Source organism: Leuciscus leuciscus (genome assembly GCF_965113295.1).
Source record: "Leuciscus leuciscus genome assembly, chromosome: 1".
Taxonomy (NCBI): Eukaryota; Metazoa; Chordata; class Actinopteri; order Cypriniformes; family Leuciscidae; genus Leuciscus; species Leuciscus leuciscus.
In genome coordinates, this window is record NC_138725.1 from 45,230,378 (window position 1) to 45,250,588 (window position 20,211).

The window sequence follows — 20,211 nt, forward strand, 5'->3', positions numbered from 1 at the left end:
TCGGCAGATGTGAATATGATCATGCATGTAACGATCTCTATTCAGACACGATCAAACACATTTGAATTTAGTTATAACTTCAATAATCAAGAATTATATGCAAGATCACAACATGAACTTTCTCCTAAGTGTATATTAAGAAGAATTGACTCACTTTATAGGATGCACGCACACATATACTGTAACACTCCAACTCGGATCGGCTCGCATTTCTTCCTCACAGAAAACTTTGCGGTATCAATTAAAAGGGCAACAAGTCTTAAAGGGGCCACACACGCAAAGCCGTTTGTACAGCTACAAAGTATGAAGAATGGCTGTCAATCGTATACCTTGAAAGGTTTACCAACCTTAAATTGTGACTGAGTGCATTTGGAGGATGTGGTGAAATAAAATAAAAACAATTCTTATTACATACCCTTAGCAGTCTGTTGAAAAAGGATAGCTAACAGAGATACATTGAATAGAATTCTTTTTTTTTTTTTTTTACAGATGGCATTTCCTAAAATTCAATAATTGGTCCTAACTACATATTAAATGTGTCCATTCATTCACAAATGTTTATTCATTCACCCATATCTTTAATTGAACAATTGAATCATATTAATCGGTCAATTTAGGTGCACTGATGACAGTGGTGTCACGAGACTGAAGTAGGCCTACAACATAACAGTTCATAACGGAAGTAAAATAGTTTCGGGTAACTGATCTGAGTCAGATTAACTTAATAAACACTGAGTCATAAAATTTCATATGACTCGTTTATTCATGTATGCAGGAGTCGAACTACTGGTATGTTTTATTCAAATACATTATAACGAACTGCATCACTCTTTCAGTATTTGGACCATACTTGCGCTATAGCCTATTTGATTCACTAAAATGACCGTCTTGTAAGAGTCCATTTTTGGCACTGCGCTGTTTTTGATTCACTAAAAAGAACTAGGTCTTATTCAGAGTCAATTCGCGAAATCGGGCGAGATTTGTTTAGTAGTTAGATTTCTTTAGATGTGTTTAGTAGTGGTAAATAAAGCGCCGTTAAAAAGTAGTGCGTGCGGTGCTCAAAATCTTCAGCTGAACCGAATGACAAAAATAAACTGTTTCGAGTATTATTAATTTTTAAATGTGTTCCTGCACAACAGGTATTGTGGTAGCTATCCTGTGCAAGATAGTAAATAGTTATTCCTGCCTCGACTATAGCAGCCTAAATAATTTAGTGTTTGCCAAAGGTTTATTCTACATAGTCTACTGTATTTTGCTCCACGTGTTGCTTATAGAATTACAAATTCGAAAATAACTCGCAATTTTTAAATGCTTTCTGCGTACAGTGATGTGTTCAAATCTCAGATCAGTTCTCTCACGTGGCACACATCCGTTCAGTGTCGAACCCACACCATTTATAGCCTCGCAGTAACCTACAATCTTATTATGAGATTTAACTTTGCCCCAACTGGACTTGTGGATGAGCAGTGCTCTAGTCCCGCTCCTCAACTCAACTCAACTAGTAAATGACTGGAAATAGTTGTAAGGCGCTGTCGCTCGCGTTATGACTGACAAAACAACTCTGCCATGTCTCTGTCTGTGCGGAATACATAAAGGCTCTGCCTTGAATTAATCACTCGCTCTTTAGTGGATCTTTGAGGATAGCGCTTGACGCAGTGAGGAGCTGCAGCTCTTTGTATTCCGAGGCCAAGAGGAACCTTGTGTGTGTGTGTGTGTTTTTTTGTTGTTTTGTTTTTTTGTTTGCTGTTTGCTGTCTGCTTTTTTTCTTCTTTTTTTTGCCCCCGTCCGATATCTACTGGCTCTTAGAAAATGTCAAGGGGATACATGGTGACATAGGGACCCCGGTTTGGTTACGGAGAGACTCTCGCTTCGCTCTGCGAAAAAGGTGAGTGAGAAATGCTTTGGAATGTCGCATCTACGTCGCTTCTAACGTTGGTTTTGTTGGACGAGAAATGAAACGAGTGCAAGTGTAGGCTGTGACATGTAAGTTATGCGTGTGGCTTTTGTACACCCGCGTATTTGCAACAAATGCCTTGGTGTGACTTGTCTAACTTATAAATGCATCGTCGAATGTGTTGAGTTTGACAGCGCGCCTTACCAGACTCGAAATGAACATGAATTCGCTTCGTTTTGCACTAAGGCGTGATTGTATATCGACGTTCAAATGTGCACGCGAGTTGTGAGCGGGTTTCTTTTGGAGTCATTTAGTATTCTGCATGGAATAATTTGACATGTATACTGACACGATGAGGTCATATCTGGAATTCTAAGCTACATTAACCAAGGAAACACTATATTATTGTTAGTTGATGGATTGTTGAACTCTAAAGCGTCTCACTTAGAGATGTTTCAGGACTGAATATCTCGTGCTTTCGCTAACATCTCCAGAATGTCGCCAAATGTTTCAGGACCTTGGACAGCAGACAGGTTTAGTTTGCCGCTAGAGTTCGCCTTTAGCCATAAAAATGACTACTGATTGCCCATTTCAGCACTCAGTCGCTAGATTTTATTGAATCGCGTGAGTATATGTGCGATTTGTACATGGCAAATACGCTTATCGTAGCTAATCGTATCCGTTTACACCAACAGAGCTCCGAAAGTTTCCCAGTCTAGTAGTGTTCATCTATTTCCAGAATGGTTATAACCATGAAAGTGTGCAGCTTACTGTATATCTAAAATACAATTGGTTTACCAGTTGTGTGTAGAGTTACTGTTGAATGAAAAAGCCCTGCATGAGTTTCTCTCTGAGGACTGCACGTTAAGATTGCTAAATTAAGAAATCATTTGAAGCTAGTAGTCTAATAAATTATTCAGAGACATTATAATTGAGTTGAGATTGAATATATGACGCAGACATACTTTGGAGTAAGTCAGAATTCAAAAAATTATATGGAGTAGATGCAGTGATTTCATAAAACTTTGAGATCAAGAAAAATAACGCTTTACAAACATACTCTGTTTAAACAAAAGTGCTAAAGGGGTTTAAAAAGAAAATACATGAAAAATGACCAAACCCAATCTATTTTATATGACTGTATTCTGAGGAGTATCAGTGCAAATGCTTAGTTATCTTTGAAGTGTCACATGCTTTAAACTGTGAAATATGTGCATCCAATTGAATATGCGTTTTATTCACCTTGACTGACATAACTGTACAGTTACATGAACTTTGAAACTCACTCTCAGAAATATCCTAAGCATATTAGGTCACCGAGTAACACAGTTCATAAGAAAAGAGCTTCGTCCGGCATATTACTGTCAGAGCAGTGTATTGTAAGAACCCGATCAGCAAACAGAGCAACGGTGTCTCAGCTTGTAAGTAAAGCACCTTTCCCCTTTAAAAGACGCAAATGCATTTAGCAGGACAAAAATGCACATTTGGAATGAAAGATTTTGTATTTTGAGACTGATAAATGACTCTCCGAGGTCTCAAAACCCAAATGTTAGGATTTTAATAGCTTTTTCAAATGCTAAGTAAAAAAAAAAAAAAAAGAAACTAAATAATTTTGGTCTTACAGAGCTGTTTTATTTTGACTATAACAGGTTGCCTATCCTGCAAAGTATTGTTGTTGCCTAAAATAATCAATGTTATTCAACTGAAGCAGGCTTTTTCAACCTTTATAGACCCAGGGACCCCTTATCCAGATTTTGAGCCAGATATATATAACTGCTCTAAATGCCATTAACGTGTACGTTTTATATGTTTCAAATATCTTACCCAAAGACCCTCTGGAGTACATTCAGGGTACCCGATTTAAAACCCTGTGTCGGAATGATTATTAATATTATTATTATTTTGGATCATTGTGCATGTTGGTATCATTGCTGAAATATCATTCACTAACCCCTGTACATAGATGACCGATGGTGAATCACACTCTTTAGGCTACATCAGACACACTGAGAATCTCCACCCTCACTTTAATTCATTGGTAAAAGGTAAATCTAAATCATTCTGGATCCAAAAATCAAATCTAAATAATTTGTCAGGAGGAATTACTCAAGAGCTGCGCCTAACCATAACCTAATGTTGAACAAAGAGTTGCGTTGTTCAAAAAAACAAACAAAAAAACATAATTTGCTAGATGTCTCTCTCTCTCTCTCTCTCTCTCTCTCTCTCTCTCTCTCTCTCTCGCTCTCTCTCTCTCTCTCTCTCTCCCTCCATCTCTCTTATCTTGATTATGCAGCTTGAAGATTGAGTCAGCTGTTTTGTATGCAAGGTGTCTGAGCCAGGCTCTTTGTGGAGGAGAGAGCAATCGTGCCGCGGATACAGAGAAAGAGAGAGAGAGAGATGGATAGACAGACAGATAGACAGAGTGAACGGAAGATGGCAAGATGGGGGTGAAAAAAAAAACGGTATGTCTATATGTGCGGTGTTGGATTAGCACTCTCATATTAATATCATATTATCTGGCTTTATAAAAAGCATCCTTTATGCCGGCAGCACTCACATATGGCATAACGAATGATAAATTATGTAGCCACCCCAATGTGCTCACTTAATACATAGAGTCATAAAACACAAGTGCAATTGTTGGTGATATGTGAGGTAGAAGGCTTTTACAGACCCACTGAGTGTGTTTATAATGGATAAAGACAGTTCTGAACCGATCATTCTGAGAGATGAGTGCCGTGATCCAGAGTACAGAGGAGAATAAAAGAAACTATTTACATAGGTAAGGCAGAAGCAGACATTTATAGCATTCAAAACTATGAGATATTTGAAATTATAGCTTCATTATTATAATGTTGGTTTATTTCTGTGTCTATTATAGCTGCGGTACAAATGTAGTAATGTAAGGAAGCTAATAAAATAACTACTGAAATAGTTTCCTTGCTTTGGCTGTTAAGATGTTAATAACTAGAATATAACAAGTATAACTCTTAATCAGAACTGTTTCACTTTTTCAAGTTTGGGTTTGGAAAGATTTTATGTTTTTGAAAAAAGTCCCTTTTGCTCACCAGTGCTGAATTTTTTTGATAACAAATACAGTTAAAATAGTGATATTGTGAAATTACTAAAAAAATTTTTTTTTAATTCTTTGTTAATATATTTTAACATTTAATATATTCCTGTAAAGCTGAATTTCCAATGGCTATTACTCCAGTCTTCAGTGTCACATGATTCTTCAGAAATCATTCTAATATGCTGATTTGCGGCTCAAGAAACATTCATTATTATCAATGTTGAAAACAGTTATGCTGCTTAATATTTTTTTGCAAACCAGCATCATACTTTTTTTTTTCATGATTCTTTGATGAATAGAAAGTTTAAAAGAACAGCATTTATTTGAAATAGAAATCTTTTGTATTATTATAAAACTCTCCACAGTCGCTTTATATATGTATATATATATATATATATATATATATATATATATATATATATATATATATATATATATATATATATATATTATATATATATACATACATACAGATATAGTAATATGGTTTCACTTTATTTTGATGGTCCCTTTGACACATTCTGTTGACTATAAGTAACGTTACACCTACATGTCTACTAACTCTCATTAGAGTGTTAGTAGAGTATTAGTAGACTGGTAGGGTTAGGGTTAAAATAAGTTGACATGTAGTTGCAAAGTTACTTAAAGTCAGTATAATGTCTGTTGGAGGAGCATCACAATTAAGAGTTAGCAGATAATAAACAGACAATCTACTAATACTCTAATGACAGTTAGTTGACATGTAGTTGCAAAGTTACTTATAGTCCACAGAATGTCCAAAAGGGACCATCAAAATAAAGTGTTACCAGTAATATATACTAGATCTCTTACGCTGCTGATGCTGATTATTGCTGCTGCTGCTGCATAAATAAACACATAAATCCCATAGTAGATCTAGGCAGGTGGAGCTGGGGGAGCGGGGGGAGCTGGGGGAGCTGCAGGACTAGCTTACAGCAAACAACAAACTTTATATAAAAGTTGAGCAAGCAATCTCATTGGCTGCAGATTCATTATTCCAGATTACTTTAAGACATAAAACATGCATCTGATTAATTTTAAACATGCATGCTTTATTCATCATAAGATACCAATTTTGCTTGTAGCTGTATTTTAGGAAAGCTACAGGTGTAGGCACTTATACATAGCTGATATATACATACAAAAGTATCTATAAACACAGTGGATAGACCTCTTGGTATCATGCAGGAATGTGACATGACTGGAAGGACCCTATTTTTATTCATACGCCAGTATCCTAGAACTGAGGCGGAGGAGATTGAATAGGGAAGTAGGGGCTGTCCGTGGTCCTGAACACCCATGAGAGGCTGTTGGACTGAAGTGGCATATTGGGCTTTGATTTGTTGTGATATGAAGTATGTACTTTTGATAGATGTTTTTTTGTTTAAACATTGAGACGGCAGCCTTTTGATTTTAAATTGATGGGGATGTTGTAAGCCTGTGGCGATGTCCCTTGCGCTTCAACGCACATTAGCAGCTGGATATGTCTTGTAGCAAACAAAGGTTTTACTATACCTGAATGCTTGAGGGCCTTCAATACACTGACATGGAGAATCAAGACTAGGTCGGTTTTTGAAGTTTTTTTTCTTCACTTTTCTTATACCGAGCACAATACCTCTTGGCAGCAATGCACTGCCGTGTTGGGAGGGACTGATTGGGAGCTGACAGCAAGTGTTAAGCCTTGGGACAGCTTGAAATTGACAAGTAATTAAAATGTGAAGCAAATAGCAAATTCAGAAAGGGGAAATGGAGGTTTCAGTGAGCATCCGGTGGCTTCTACAATGTGTTAAATAAGTGACTGGAACTTGCAGATAAGGTTGAATTACAAAGCTGATGTCCTTACATCCTTTGCCCTTGAGTGCTGTTTTATTTCAATTTAGCAAAGCAAAGATTGCACAGTTGTTGCGATTGTATCTCTTGGAAAGCACACAAATGGCATTAACAGCTTCACCTTGAATCAGCAGCTTGTATGAGTCATTAACCGCATGGCTAGCGATTACCGAGCGGTATGGGCCATTCCAACCCTGCAAGCACCATGGCAAAGTTTGCTTTGGAGATTGCAACTCTAACACTGAAGATGTCACTGTCAGTCACAGCTGTCTTAAATACAAATTATGCTCTCAAAGCTATTAGGATAAGATAACATTGACTAAGTGGGACCAGTGTTTTGGAACTGTTGGTGAAACAGATGGTCCCTTTAAAGAACCTATGTGTAGTTAGTGAAGGCTACAGTTCTGAACAGTATATGCAAATTAGTTTTGCAATAGATCTGGAATCTTGCTTACAGCATAAACTGGATGCAATTAAGTCCAAACAGTATTTAATATAACTAAATCGATGTGGCTATGGCATGGGTCAATGGTGCTTATTTTTTGTCAAATCTATTAATTGATTCAAAAATACAAAATGCAATTCATACATGCAATGACTTGAAAACAATTGTTCTGTGATTATTAAAATATGTATATTTTAATACAAAATGACACACACACACACACACACACACACACACACACACACACACACACACACACACACACACACACACACACACACACACACACACACACACACACACACACACACACACACACACACACACACACACACACACACACACAGTTATATATATATATATATATATATATATATATATATACTTGAGAGAGAAGAGAGATATTTTATTTATAGAATTGTACAGTACATAATGCACAAATCTGTACATAAGTCTTCTGTTTCAGATGTATACCACATTATTATTATTATTATCTTTTATTTTATTTATTTATGTTTTTTTCTTAGTCTCATTTAAATGCCTGTTCTCATGTCATACAGTGTATGTATCTATGTGTATCATGTACCAAGAGCTCCTGTAAAAAGCACTACAAATTCCTCATATGTTTGCGCATACTTGGCAAATAAAGCTCATTCTGATATCAGAAGTAGGCTAACTGTAAACACACACATATATATGTATATATATATATATATATATATATATATATAAACAAAATAATATATTTGTTGCCATACATTTTTAAATGTCAGGGTGATACAACTATCCTGATATCATAATTTAAAAGCCTCATTAACAGAATGACATTCTTAAAAAAGGAAACTTTTTTAAATATTGTGGTATGAAATTATTTATTTGAAATAGAAATGTCATGTGGTGCAACCATACAGTAAAAATAAAAAAATAAACAGGAAATTATATTATCATAGAGACAATTTATTTATTTATTGCAAATGGTGATTGAGATGTGTCCAGTCGCATGTATTCAAAGTGTAATGAAAATACGCTATTGCTACTTGAAATGTTTTTCATCTTTAGCACTTATATATCATTGACCCATACACTGAGAGTTTGAAGTATCTCTTTTCATTAATGTCCATTGCTAGAAATTACTGTGCAGGTTGCTTTCGGCACTCTTATTATGGACAAATCCTTTAGTGATCAGGCATCACGTCCAGGAGCATAAGGGATATTGAACATTTCCAATATCCCCCCCACCCCTTAGTCGTCGTCATCCCTCCTGCGAAGTAATTAGAGGTCTGGATACAGACTAGCATGGCCGTATACCTGCAAAATCCATTAAAGCTGGTGATACATAACAGGTTTGTCAATGCTCACTTCAGAGGTTCTTTTATTGATTAAGTTTTTGAGCAGCCAGCCACTCTCCTCAAAGAGTTCTCTCTCTCTTGCTGTCATTTTCTCATGTGTGCTTGGCTGATGAATATGCACACAGTGCAGATATCAATCAGATTGCCATGCTTTTAGGCGTTATAAGATCAGTGAAATCATAAACCATTGGTGTATCGAAAAATGTGAAAATTCTTGTAATTTTCTCAAAAATACAAACTTTTACATACATGCTGCTCACTTATTATTTTAGCACAGTTTGTGCAGAATACAGTGTAATCAGACTTCAGCCATTAAAAATGTTATAAGCCTTCATGTCAACTACCAGTCATTAGAGTATTAGTAGAATGTCTGCTTATTATCTGCTAACTCTTTATCTTGATGCTCCACAACAGGCATTCTACTGACTATAAGTAACTTTGCAACTACATGTCAACTTATTACTAACATGAACCCTAACCTAACAGTCTACTACATATATACTACTATATAGTATAGTGTGTGTGTATACTACAAAAGTTTTTTTTTGAAAGAAGTTTCTTATGCTCACCAAGGCATAAAGATTGTTTAATCAAATAAAACCATAGTATATGAAATATTATTACAATTTAAAATAACTGTTTCCAATTTTAATATATAGTATGTTAAAATGAAATTTATTCCTGAAATGGCAAAGCAGAATTTTTTGCTGCTTAATTTTAGCTTTTTAATAATAGCTTTTATTTGAAATATAAATATTTTGTAACAGCATCAACTTATTCCCTCTTTGCTGAATAAAAGTATTAATAATAAAAAAGAAAATCGTACTTAACCCAAATCTTTTGAATGGTATGAATGTATCACTTTTTCCATAAAAATATTAACAGCAAAAACGTTGTTTTCAACATTAATAATAAGAAATGTTTCTAAAATCCTTTTAGAATGACGAATAAACTTTAGTCAGGGTTCCATCACAGTGTCATTGTATTTAACAGGATCAATATTCTTGATCACTCTGCATGTCAAGCAAGAGCTGACGCTTGCATATACTTCACACACTCACTGTAAAATTGCTTCCTATTGAAAGAAATGTCCATATAGCAATCACTCTAATTAGTTCACATGGAAACTCAAGGCCTGTGCAATGACTCCAAAGCCAATATAATACTTGTGCGGCAGTCCAAATACACTGCATAAGAGTATTTCAGGGTAGACTCTCAATATAAAGCCTGAGTCCAGTAGTGTGCTCTTGTAAATTCCATGTGCAGTTCTTAATAATGCTTTTGGCTGGATGGAAAAGCATAGTGTCCTTAGCTGGTCCCTCACTGAGATATACCAGGGCTTTCATACTCTTTTCATGATCAATACTTTCTATTTCTACTTTCTATCAAATCTTTTTGTAAATGAACGACACGCTGGCTCACTGTGAATGCTGTGTTTTTAGTTCGGTGACAGAAGCCATGAACTGTGAATTTAGTAGTAAAATGCATAGTTAAAAAACTGAATGTATGTGTTGTGTTTGTAAACTGCAATATAATAATGGCAATAATGATAGTTTTGATGGTGATGATGATAGAGTTTCAGAAGTAAAACTCCCATCTCAGTCATTTTCTTCATAGAAATTATTTATTACTATTATTATTAATTACATATCAGCATCATTGCTAATAAAAAAAAAAAAAAAAGTGTAGGCGAAATCAAGTCTGTCTTCTTACATTCTTAAACAACTCATATATTTATATGTATTGTATTTGTCATGTGGCGAAATCAGAGACTATCCAAATGCAGGTTGGATCCAAATGTTGTAGGTTTATTAAATGAACCATCAAATACAAACAACTCAAAAGCTGCAAAACAAAACCACGAGTAAACAAAATTGAGCGCACCAACATGACAGCTATAGAAAGACCTGACAAACAACATGGGAAACACAAGGGCTATAGATACAGACAAACTAACAAGATAACAGGGTAATGACACACACCTGTGGATACAATCAAGGGGAACCAAAAGGACTACAAAACTAGACACAGGAAACAGGAAACTAGAAATACATTTACAACATAAAAGTCCAAACAAACAGGAGACATGTAACAGAATTGAATATATATATATATATATATATATATATATATATATATATTAAAAAAAAAAAATATATATATATATATATATATATATATATATATAAAGTATTTACACTAATAATCAATGACTGTAAGTCAGTACACTCTAATAAAAAATATTTTTGAAGTAAATAAAACATCATTTGCATATGTTTCTACTTCAAAATGTCATAATTAAAGATATTTACTAGCAATTTTTGAGTGAAAACTGTATGCCATTTTTTTCAGTGTAGTTTAATATTTTACAGTCATTTTGATTGTTAATCAGACTACTTTGTTAGCTGTGTATTTCATTCTCCTGTAAAAAAACATGAAGTACTTGGACTTTGTATCTTTTTCAAATACTTTACACTTTATTTTGACAGTCCCTTTTGAACAATCGGTTGGCTATACGTAACTTTACAACTGCATGTCAACTTACTCTTATTAGATGTAGGTGCAATGTTACTTATAGTCAACATAGTGTGTTAAAGGGACCATCAAAATAAAGTGAAATCAAGTTTAAAATGTCATGACTTATTTCAGAGCTGCATTGTTTATTTCATGACTAGAACTATGTATTAAGCAGTAGTTTTAAATCTCGAATACTTCTGGAATCAAGACGGCTGGAAACATGGTCTGTCACTTTGCACTCCATTTGAAAATGAAAAAATTGCACCGGTTCGTTTATCACGTTTCAAGATTTGGCTCATTGCCTAGTGGGACAGAATAGGATGAGATATTAGAAATGTGTTGAGAAAGGAAGTAGAAATAAATTGAGAAACAGGTGCATGGAAACAGCCAAACTGCCATCTGCTAGAAAATGCTTTTGGCCTCTGGAAGAAAAAAACAAAACAAAACCCAAAACTGTCTCATACTTGCAGATCTGATTAATGTCTTCGTCTGCTCACCAAAGACAATTCAAACAGATTGGGATATTGTGTAAAATGGGATGTCTCTCAGGAAATCAGATGGGAAGCAAAGGTAATATCATTCATCGTGTGGTGCTGTACATATGGCTGTAGAGGAGGAAAAAGCTGCGAAAGCAAACACCATGTCTGTCTTTGTGTCAAGTGTGTCACTGTTTACCCTCTCCTGGGGAAAAGCTCATTTATAATCTGACTGTGTGGCTTGTTCATCACAGTAAATAATAGGCTACTTCATGCCCACATGACAATTCAAACAGTCCACTCTTCAGGTTTCCCTCAGTTCCATCCTGCCCCCCAATTGAATCTGCAGGGCAATTTATCCGTGTGTAGAGCCGTATCACGTACGGACAGAGCGCCTTCCTTTTTTATTTCTGACAGACTTATCTTGTTCATGGGGAGAAGTATACGAGAGGATATTTTCCTCTGACAGCATCACAAAGGAAAGAGTCGGGCAGGTCATCGGTCTGTATTCAAGCACGCCAGTAGCGTGAACTGTGCACTCTATACAAACAGCGGATATCAAATATTTTCCATCCTTTTGAGACGTCTTGTTGTTTTCTTTTGTCAGCGGCCACCAAGACATTTACACAAAACTTGAACTTCAAATACAAAGCTGGTGGCATAAATGTGTTATGTTGGTCAGTTGGAAGAACGTGTTTCTATGACGTATTTATGCAAATAAATGAGCCTACAAATAAACAAAAAATATAGTTAATATATGTAGAATTAATTAAGTATGCCTCTTCATGGATGAGCATTTTACCAGTTTCTGAATTAAAATGGATTTTGATTATTTTTGTTGTTTAATTCCGTTTGTAAAATTGTCATGGGGTCTTATTCCTTAAGCACAACGATATTTAGGAATTAACTTTTATAAAAGTAATATTTTTGGAAAAATACTTCATAAAAAAAAATAAAAAAACTTCTTAAAAAAAAAAGTTGCTGGTTTCAACTGAATGGATAGTGAAAAAATGAAAATCTGGTCATAATTTACTCGCCTTCATGTTGGTCCACACCTGTATGAATTTCCTTCTTCTGTGCGGGGAAACCATGCACCATAAACACAAAGAGCACATTTGTATGAACTTTGCATGTTTTAAACTATCTGTAAAAAAAATAATATGATCAATAAGTTATGACAACATATGTTTTTACATTGCTTTAACTCATCAAAAATAAGCAAAGTTAAGCAATTTATACAAATTCAGCTAATTTTTAAGTCAGTTTAGTGTAATTTAAGTTGAAATGACTTAAACATCCAAGTTGATTATACTTAAACATTTTAAGGCTGCAATTTTTTCTTTTTTAGAGAGTAGATATTTTCCTAGATTGTTCTTGAGAACCTCTTGACCCAGTTGAAATGACAGACCCACATTTCTCATGTAACTTATCAATGCCATTTCCTTCAATAAATAAATACAAAATACAAAATCAGCACTGTGGAATGTTTAAAGTCTGAGGAAACGTTTTCAATAAGACTCTGGCAACCATCTGTCCATTCACTGGTTCAGAGAAATAGCTTTGATACTTAACAAGGAGGAAGATTTTCAGGGCTGTCTGTAGAGTTCTCTAGCAGGCATGTGGAGCATTGTTGATGCTGAATGTGACCAAGCGCTTAACAAGAACCTGTTACTAATATGCTATTAATATGACAAAGCCAAAAGGGCAGAGATTCTATGACCAATCTCTTGCTAATGTGCAACATTGATCCCTGCTTTTCCGGAATACCATTAAGGACACTCCTATAGTTGTTCAAAGTTCAGGAGATAATTAAGTAAAATGTCTTTTAAACTCTACTGACTGCAGATTGCACCAGCTGCCAAGATGGGTTTTAATGCATCAGATTTTAAGGGCCTCTAAGCATTTCTGCCACGATGGACCATAAATTTCACTTTTGGCTGGCAGAGGCTTACCTCAGAGCAAGCATCTGTCCATAATTAAGGGCTGGGGATTGTTTTATATCATTTATCTAATGCCTAGTTAAGAGGTCACATGATTAAAGAGCACTACTTTCATTAGAAATCTTTGGGAAATCAACTGATATTCCCTTGCAGTGTGGAGATAAAGAGCACAGTTGCCATAGAAACTGTCTCTGAAGTTGCCGGAAAACATACAGTCCTAGCGTCTACTTATTAAAAATGTGCCAATATTCACACAGTTTGTTGGCTACGCTGTATGCTAACGCTCCAATTAGACTATCTCGCTGCACAGCGGATGGGACCTCTGTTTGCTCAGACCTCGTTTAGCGTTAATTTCATTCAGAGGTTTACATGCATCTGTATATAATTACAGTGCATACATCACTCTTGAAAGATTCAAGTTCCATATTCGTTGAAAAATTTGTTGTTAGCTTGATATAAGCCTGCTGGTTTGACAATCTGCTTTAGTATTACATCCAGATTTTTACAGACACTTAGGGACTCTTTGAAGTGGAGGCAGACATCTTAATTGCATTAATGACTTGGAGTTTATTGGAGACTCAGGAGATGTAACTGATATTTCTATCTATCTATCTATCTATCTATCTATCTATCTATCTATCTATCTATCTATCTATCTATCTATCTATCTATCTATCTATCTATCTATCTATCTATCTATCTATCTATCTATCTATCTATCTATCTATCTATCTATCTATCTATCTATCTGTTTGTCTGTGCTTATATTTATCTCAATTTCAATTTTAAAAATATACACATGTTTAATTATTTTCATCACAACTCTCTCATATTATCCCTAGGCCATCTTTTTTTTTGTTGAGCTCTGAGAAAGAAATGAGGTGTATTTGACAAAGTAAGAGTATAGAGCTACAAAATGAACCAGATATCACCGTTCAGATAATTTGATCTTGGAAGAATTTGATGAAAGATGTTGGAGTTTATATCTTGGCAAATCTAATCACAGTGTCATTGTTGCTATCTCTTTTGAAACTCCGGAGGACACATGTCTGAGAAAAATCAGAAGAGAAATCTCACAAGAAGGTGATTTGAGCATTTAATCTCATTGTTGTCTAGCAGAAACAATTGGGATATTATTTGGCAATTTTTCTTTTTCCTGTGGTCTTTTCTTGGATCCGTTTTGGGAATAGGTGAGACGAAACGGCAAAAAGCTACAGATTATTTTGCAGCCTTTTAAAAAGTGTTTGTCACTTGTTGTTTTGCCTTGAGTGGTTCCAGCAATGTAGACCTCTGCCTAGTCATTTCCACAAAAGCGGCCAATCCGATGATGATGGATTGCAGCCTAATGAAGGTGGACGTAGCATTGGGCTTTCAGGGCAGCAACTTCACACAGCAACACCTACTGAATTAAATCAATTTAACTCAGTATATTTGTGTGCCCTTAGCAATAAATTCGATCTCACTGCATGCCAAGCTTAAAGAAAGCCTTTTTACGGCATTCCCAATTCAGATTACACTGTGACATTTATTCAACCGCCTTTTCTTTCCCCGTCTGTTCACATGCTTTGCCAAAGTCCAGGTGGATTTCAGTAATTACGTTGGCATGTCGATCCGAAATGATCAAAATCCATCCCTCGTTTTCACGTGAAAACGTTCTTGCCAAATGAGGCGATAATACGCGAGTCCTTAACGGCAGCCTTGCCCGTGTTGTATGAAGATGATTTGCAGGCCTGCGGTTTTAATGATTATTATCCAGGCCCGACAGCTGGTAGAAACAGTGGTGCCTCCCCAGCTGCAGCGCGTGAGACTGATGCTCCACCTGTTGTCTCCTTACCCACATGCCCACTGCTTCTCATTAAACAGCGCCGGCTTTCACAGCCAATCAGAATGACCCGCTGATTACCTATTGTGAAGGCGGGAAAAGACTGGAAGAGAGAGATACTGTAAAAGAGAGAGATAGAAAAGGGGAGCACAAAAAACACTTTCTCACCATGGGATTGGAGATTGCAGCGCGCGTGAGGTGTTATCCTGAAGATAAATATGGATATTCACGGAAGCACTGCGTGCCAATTACAGCTTCTCACTTCAGCGCTGGACCACCTGAGCCAGAAAGCAGTAAGAGAGTTAAAGACGTGAGAACGATCTCCTCTGGGTTCTGCTTGAGTAGAAAAGCAGGAAAAAAGTAGAACGTGATCAGGCTGTGCTGTGGGTATTTACCTCCATCTGATCCTATCACTTCTACACAGCCGTGGAGTAAGTGTACACGCTGTTAAAACATCCTATAGATTTAAAGCAGCGCAGAGAGGCACACTCCATATTTACAGAGCTATCAGATGCAAGTAAAGAAGGATATTCCAGCCTAATGTTGTCTTTTTTGTGCTTGTGTGTGTTCTTGAATACTACAGTAAATGATCAAGCCATTCTCAAATGAGGCTTTTAAAGTCTAGATCGATTAGTAATGAAATATTTAACATGCAGGGTTATAAAAGGCAATCAATGAAATGCGCAAATGATGAAAACTCGGGGGTGGTTTGGTGCTCTATTTTCCCATTTGTATTTTTTTCTGGCATCTAAAAATGTAAAGAAGAAATTAGTCTGTAAATAAAGGCTCTCAATTTTGGACTGGATAGAAGAAAAGCAAGTAAAGAGGTTAAGAGGTTACTGTTGGCCTTAAATGGGAAGGCTATGCCATGGCCAAAAGCGTTGTCTTTCTTAAAAGGGCTTTGGAAATTCTCCTTTTCTTGTTGATATTTCCCACTTAAATGCATGCAAACAGCCGTCAGCAAATGTTCTCTGCTGTATGTTAGCTTCAACATTTTGTGCTTGTACAGAAAAACAAATTGTACAACCATTTTGAGTCTTCGCAAACATAAATTTGGCACTCGCATCATGGCACTTTCTGCAAATAGGTACAAATGGTGTACAAATCGTCCAATTTTATTTTTTACCTCTCCCACTTCAGAGGTCTTGGCCTTCTCATCTGAATCCAATGATGATCATACAGCAGTGTCATTTTTACACAATCTATTGAACTGATATTCAATTATTGCAGTACAAATATATTTATATTTATCATTTTTCTTTCATTTATTGCAAATTATAAAGTTTATGATTTGCATCAAATCAGCATTAGGTCCCAAGCTAGCTTAATTTAGACTAAATTCACTTTTTTTTCCTTCTTTTTTTTTTTTACAAGCTCTGTCTTGTATCCTCATTGTGGACAGGGTAATTTGCTTACAAACATGCTGCAGTTTGCCCACAGTTACCTTCCCAGTAAGAAATTCAATGCATTGTCTATTCTCCCCACCCCCAACAAACCCAGACCTTTTCCTTCCTTCATTCGAAATTCCTAAATGTAATAACCAAATCTAAAAATCCCTCCAAGGATGTGCTCAGGTAATCGGCAAGACAATAACAGAAGTGCTGTCCTTCCTGCGGCAAACCAAACCCGATCTTATTTGATTAACATTACATAATTCATCAGATTAGCTATGATTTATGACCTTTGAATTAATAAATCCACTCAGTTCATACGCTGTCAACCTTGTTTGTTATGAGTGTGACTTTTATTGCTCCTCTCCACCCATGAGAGTGAAGCATGCTCGTGAAAGTACAGTAAAGCGCTGAGGCTCTTAAGGCACCCAGCTGCTTAAAACGACGAGGGCTGGGCACATTAATCACGTTATAAAAAGGCAGAAAATCCAATTAATTCTATTTGATATTCCAATAAGATCTGGGTCTGATTAAAAACTCTAATCTCTTCTGACCACCATATAAATCTACATTACCCACATTCAAAACAGTGGGGAATATCTCCCTGAGTGGAAAAGAGACTTCTTTTTTTTTTTATCCAAACAACTGTATCCCTAACTGTCTGATCATATTTTCACGGTTAAATGCTTATCTCTGGTGGTTTTCCTGTGTACTTTTAATTAGAGCGGTTGTGTCTTTCACCTCTCATTACTCACATTGCTCCAGAAACCTCCAATGCTATGAGCCTTGGTAGAGCCAATGCTGGTTTCATCGTATTACATTTACATTTAGATTTAGTATATATATATATTAAATATATAAACATGCAATCCTGACTCTGCCTCTCTGTATCCCAACATAAAGCGGTGTGTCCCAGTGTGGGAATGTTCTGAAAAGAGCATGGTGAAAGCAGGTCTCATCTCATCAGCAGAGCAAAGTCCTGGTTAAATATGCAAGACGCCTTTCTGCTAGACATTCCCTCAGGAGATGGACCAGAAGCTGCTCCATCTAACCTGTGAAGAAGAGGAAGGGTGCTCTGAAGGATACACTGTCCCTTGTCGCACATATCTTACACATCACCTCTGTTTACACCAAATCGGCTGGTCACAAAATTAAGCTGTGTTGAGTGACATAAAACTTTAATCACATACTCAGTAATTGACGTTTTCCTCCCCACTTTCTTCTTCACTCTCCCATCGGACTAATACCATTTAATCACAAATTCATATGAGAAACGTAGTTCTCTACAAATTGAAATAGAAATATGGCCTTAAAACCGACAGTCTGAGTCAGGCTAAAGCATATGAGGAGATGTTTCTGCTATGAACCAGTTCAGTATTCACAGATTTCAGTTTTGATTTTACTACTTGCTTTTAGTTAGAACTTTTTTTTCTTTTTGAAATGGAAGTCGATACAGTGCACTGCGCACACCAGGACATCATTAATACACTGGAAATGTTAATTCATAACATTACTTCTTGCATTGACACAAATGCATTAAGCCCAGCAGGAGAGAAAACAATCCAATGCAACTAAAAGGCGAACAACTAAAGTGTAAAGAATGTAAATGTAAAGAATATTTGCGAACACACCGAGTCCAACAGTTTGTATCACGCCTTTTTGCGCATTCCAGACTATTAGTCTTTATTAGTGGTAGGGATTTTTCAGTGGCTCGTACTGCAGTTTTCATGTTATGCCACAAGGTGGCAACAAACGACTGTATTTATGAATGAGTCATTTGAATCATTCATTCAACCAATTTGTTCAAAAATGCTTTTTTATATCAGAGCCATAGCCTTGTGGACATTGCTCTGATATCAATGCAGCAGCGTTTCAGGGTGCCTGAGTTTGAGTCCTGGCTCGAGGCCCTTTCCTGATCTGTTCCCTGTCATCTGTACACTGCTCTATATAGGCAAAAATGGCAAACATATAACATATACAATAAAAAACAAAAAAAATCAAACAAAAATGTATTATTATATATTCAGAAACAAAATAAATGACAGGTTTTATAAGTGAGCCATTGAATCATTTACTCAACCGATATGTTCAAAAGCGCCAAATCTATCTATCTATCTATACACAACACTGCTGAAAATAGCATGCTGTAGATATATATATGCTGCTCTTTTCAACAGTGATATTGTGCAATTTTTGGTCACAAAAATTGGATTTGGTGCAGACCTCAACATTTAAAAATCGACATCCGTCGTGTTACGTTATCATCATCTGCAAGGCACATCTGTTGTATGTAACAAAATCTAAGAAAGCCAGACAGTTCTCCATGGCTCCATGTCCTTGCCGGTGTATATTTTGCTTGTATATGTGTGTGTGAACAACACATTTTGGCAGCAGGTGCATAGTTCTAGTGTAAGACGCTGGCAGTGGACCCTGAGGATACTGCTGCCTTTGTCATGCCCATGTTTGCGCTGGACTGCATCTGCGTTCACTCCTCTCGGGCTCTGAACAGCTCATGCCATAGCAGATCTCTGCTCCGCTCAGTGGTAATATTAACAGTTAGTGTGTAAGACAATAAAATGCAGATTGCTTTGACCTCTGGAGTTGATCTCTCTTGCTTGGTCTGTTTGTATCATGGGGGGGGGGGGGGGAAACAGGCATGAATGGAAGCTCTATTGCCTGGAGAACCGGTTGTCTTTGCTGATACAGAATAATGAATTCAAAGTCAAAACATTGCTTTACGTGACATCATGTAAGACAGATGTCCTATGACCCCTGGAAGGAATTTTGGAAAGCACAGATATCAAAGGGAAAGTCAAAAGACCATGGCTGTGGAAATCAGTATATAGCTTCCTCTCTGCGTTACTTCTGCTTTAGTGAGCCTGAGGATATTTAACAGTGCCACGGCTCATTGGATTTGACCATTTTTACATGCTGTAATTTGGAGTTTTGGTGCAAAGAGGAGCAAAGGCACTTTTGAGAGCTGTTTAAGAATTTAAGACATTTGTGCGTGTATTATTTCTCATCAGCAGACTTGATTTTCTGTTAACTTGTTTTTCATGTTGCAGTGGAGACTGGTGCTTGTTGTCACACAGGAATGTAACTTGTAACAAAGACTATATCTCAGTAACTGTGAGGTGTTGAGTAAAAAGTCCAATTACACAAATGCTTATATACGTCGGCTTTAAAGATCTAGTTCACTTCATCTTCAAAACAAAATAAGTACCCCAAATTATTATACTTTTGCTGTATAGCTATCGGGTTACAAGTGAACACAATAAAGCCACACTGGTGTTCATTTAGAAAAGAGTATTTTTCATGTTATTTGTTTTGTTGTCACATAATCGTCCCCCTCCTCCCTTTTTTGTCTTTTGGAGTATGTTTTATGTTCACATTTGTGCTTTTTTCTTAAATTGTTTTGTGTTTCAAAATTGTTTCAAGTTTGAAATGTGTCTGAAA

The 20,211-nt window shown here is 36.3% G+C and overlaps 1 protein-coding gene across 1 annotated transcript in view; it reads left to right on the forward strand.

Moving 5' to 3' along the window:
• Positions 1–1,448: 1,448 nt before the first annotated feature.
• elfn1a (extracellular leucine-rich repeat and fibronectin type III domain containing 1a) overlaps positions 1,449–20,211 on the forward strand; it is a 110,598-nt gene continuing 91,835 nt past the window's right edge. The window contains exon 1 of the mRNA XM_082189283.1: positions 1,449–1,885. The gene's annotated coding sequence lies outside the window, so the exon portion shown is untranslated. The remainder of the gene's footprint in view (positions 1,886–20,211) is intronic.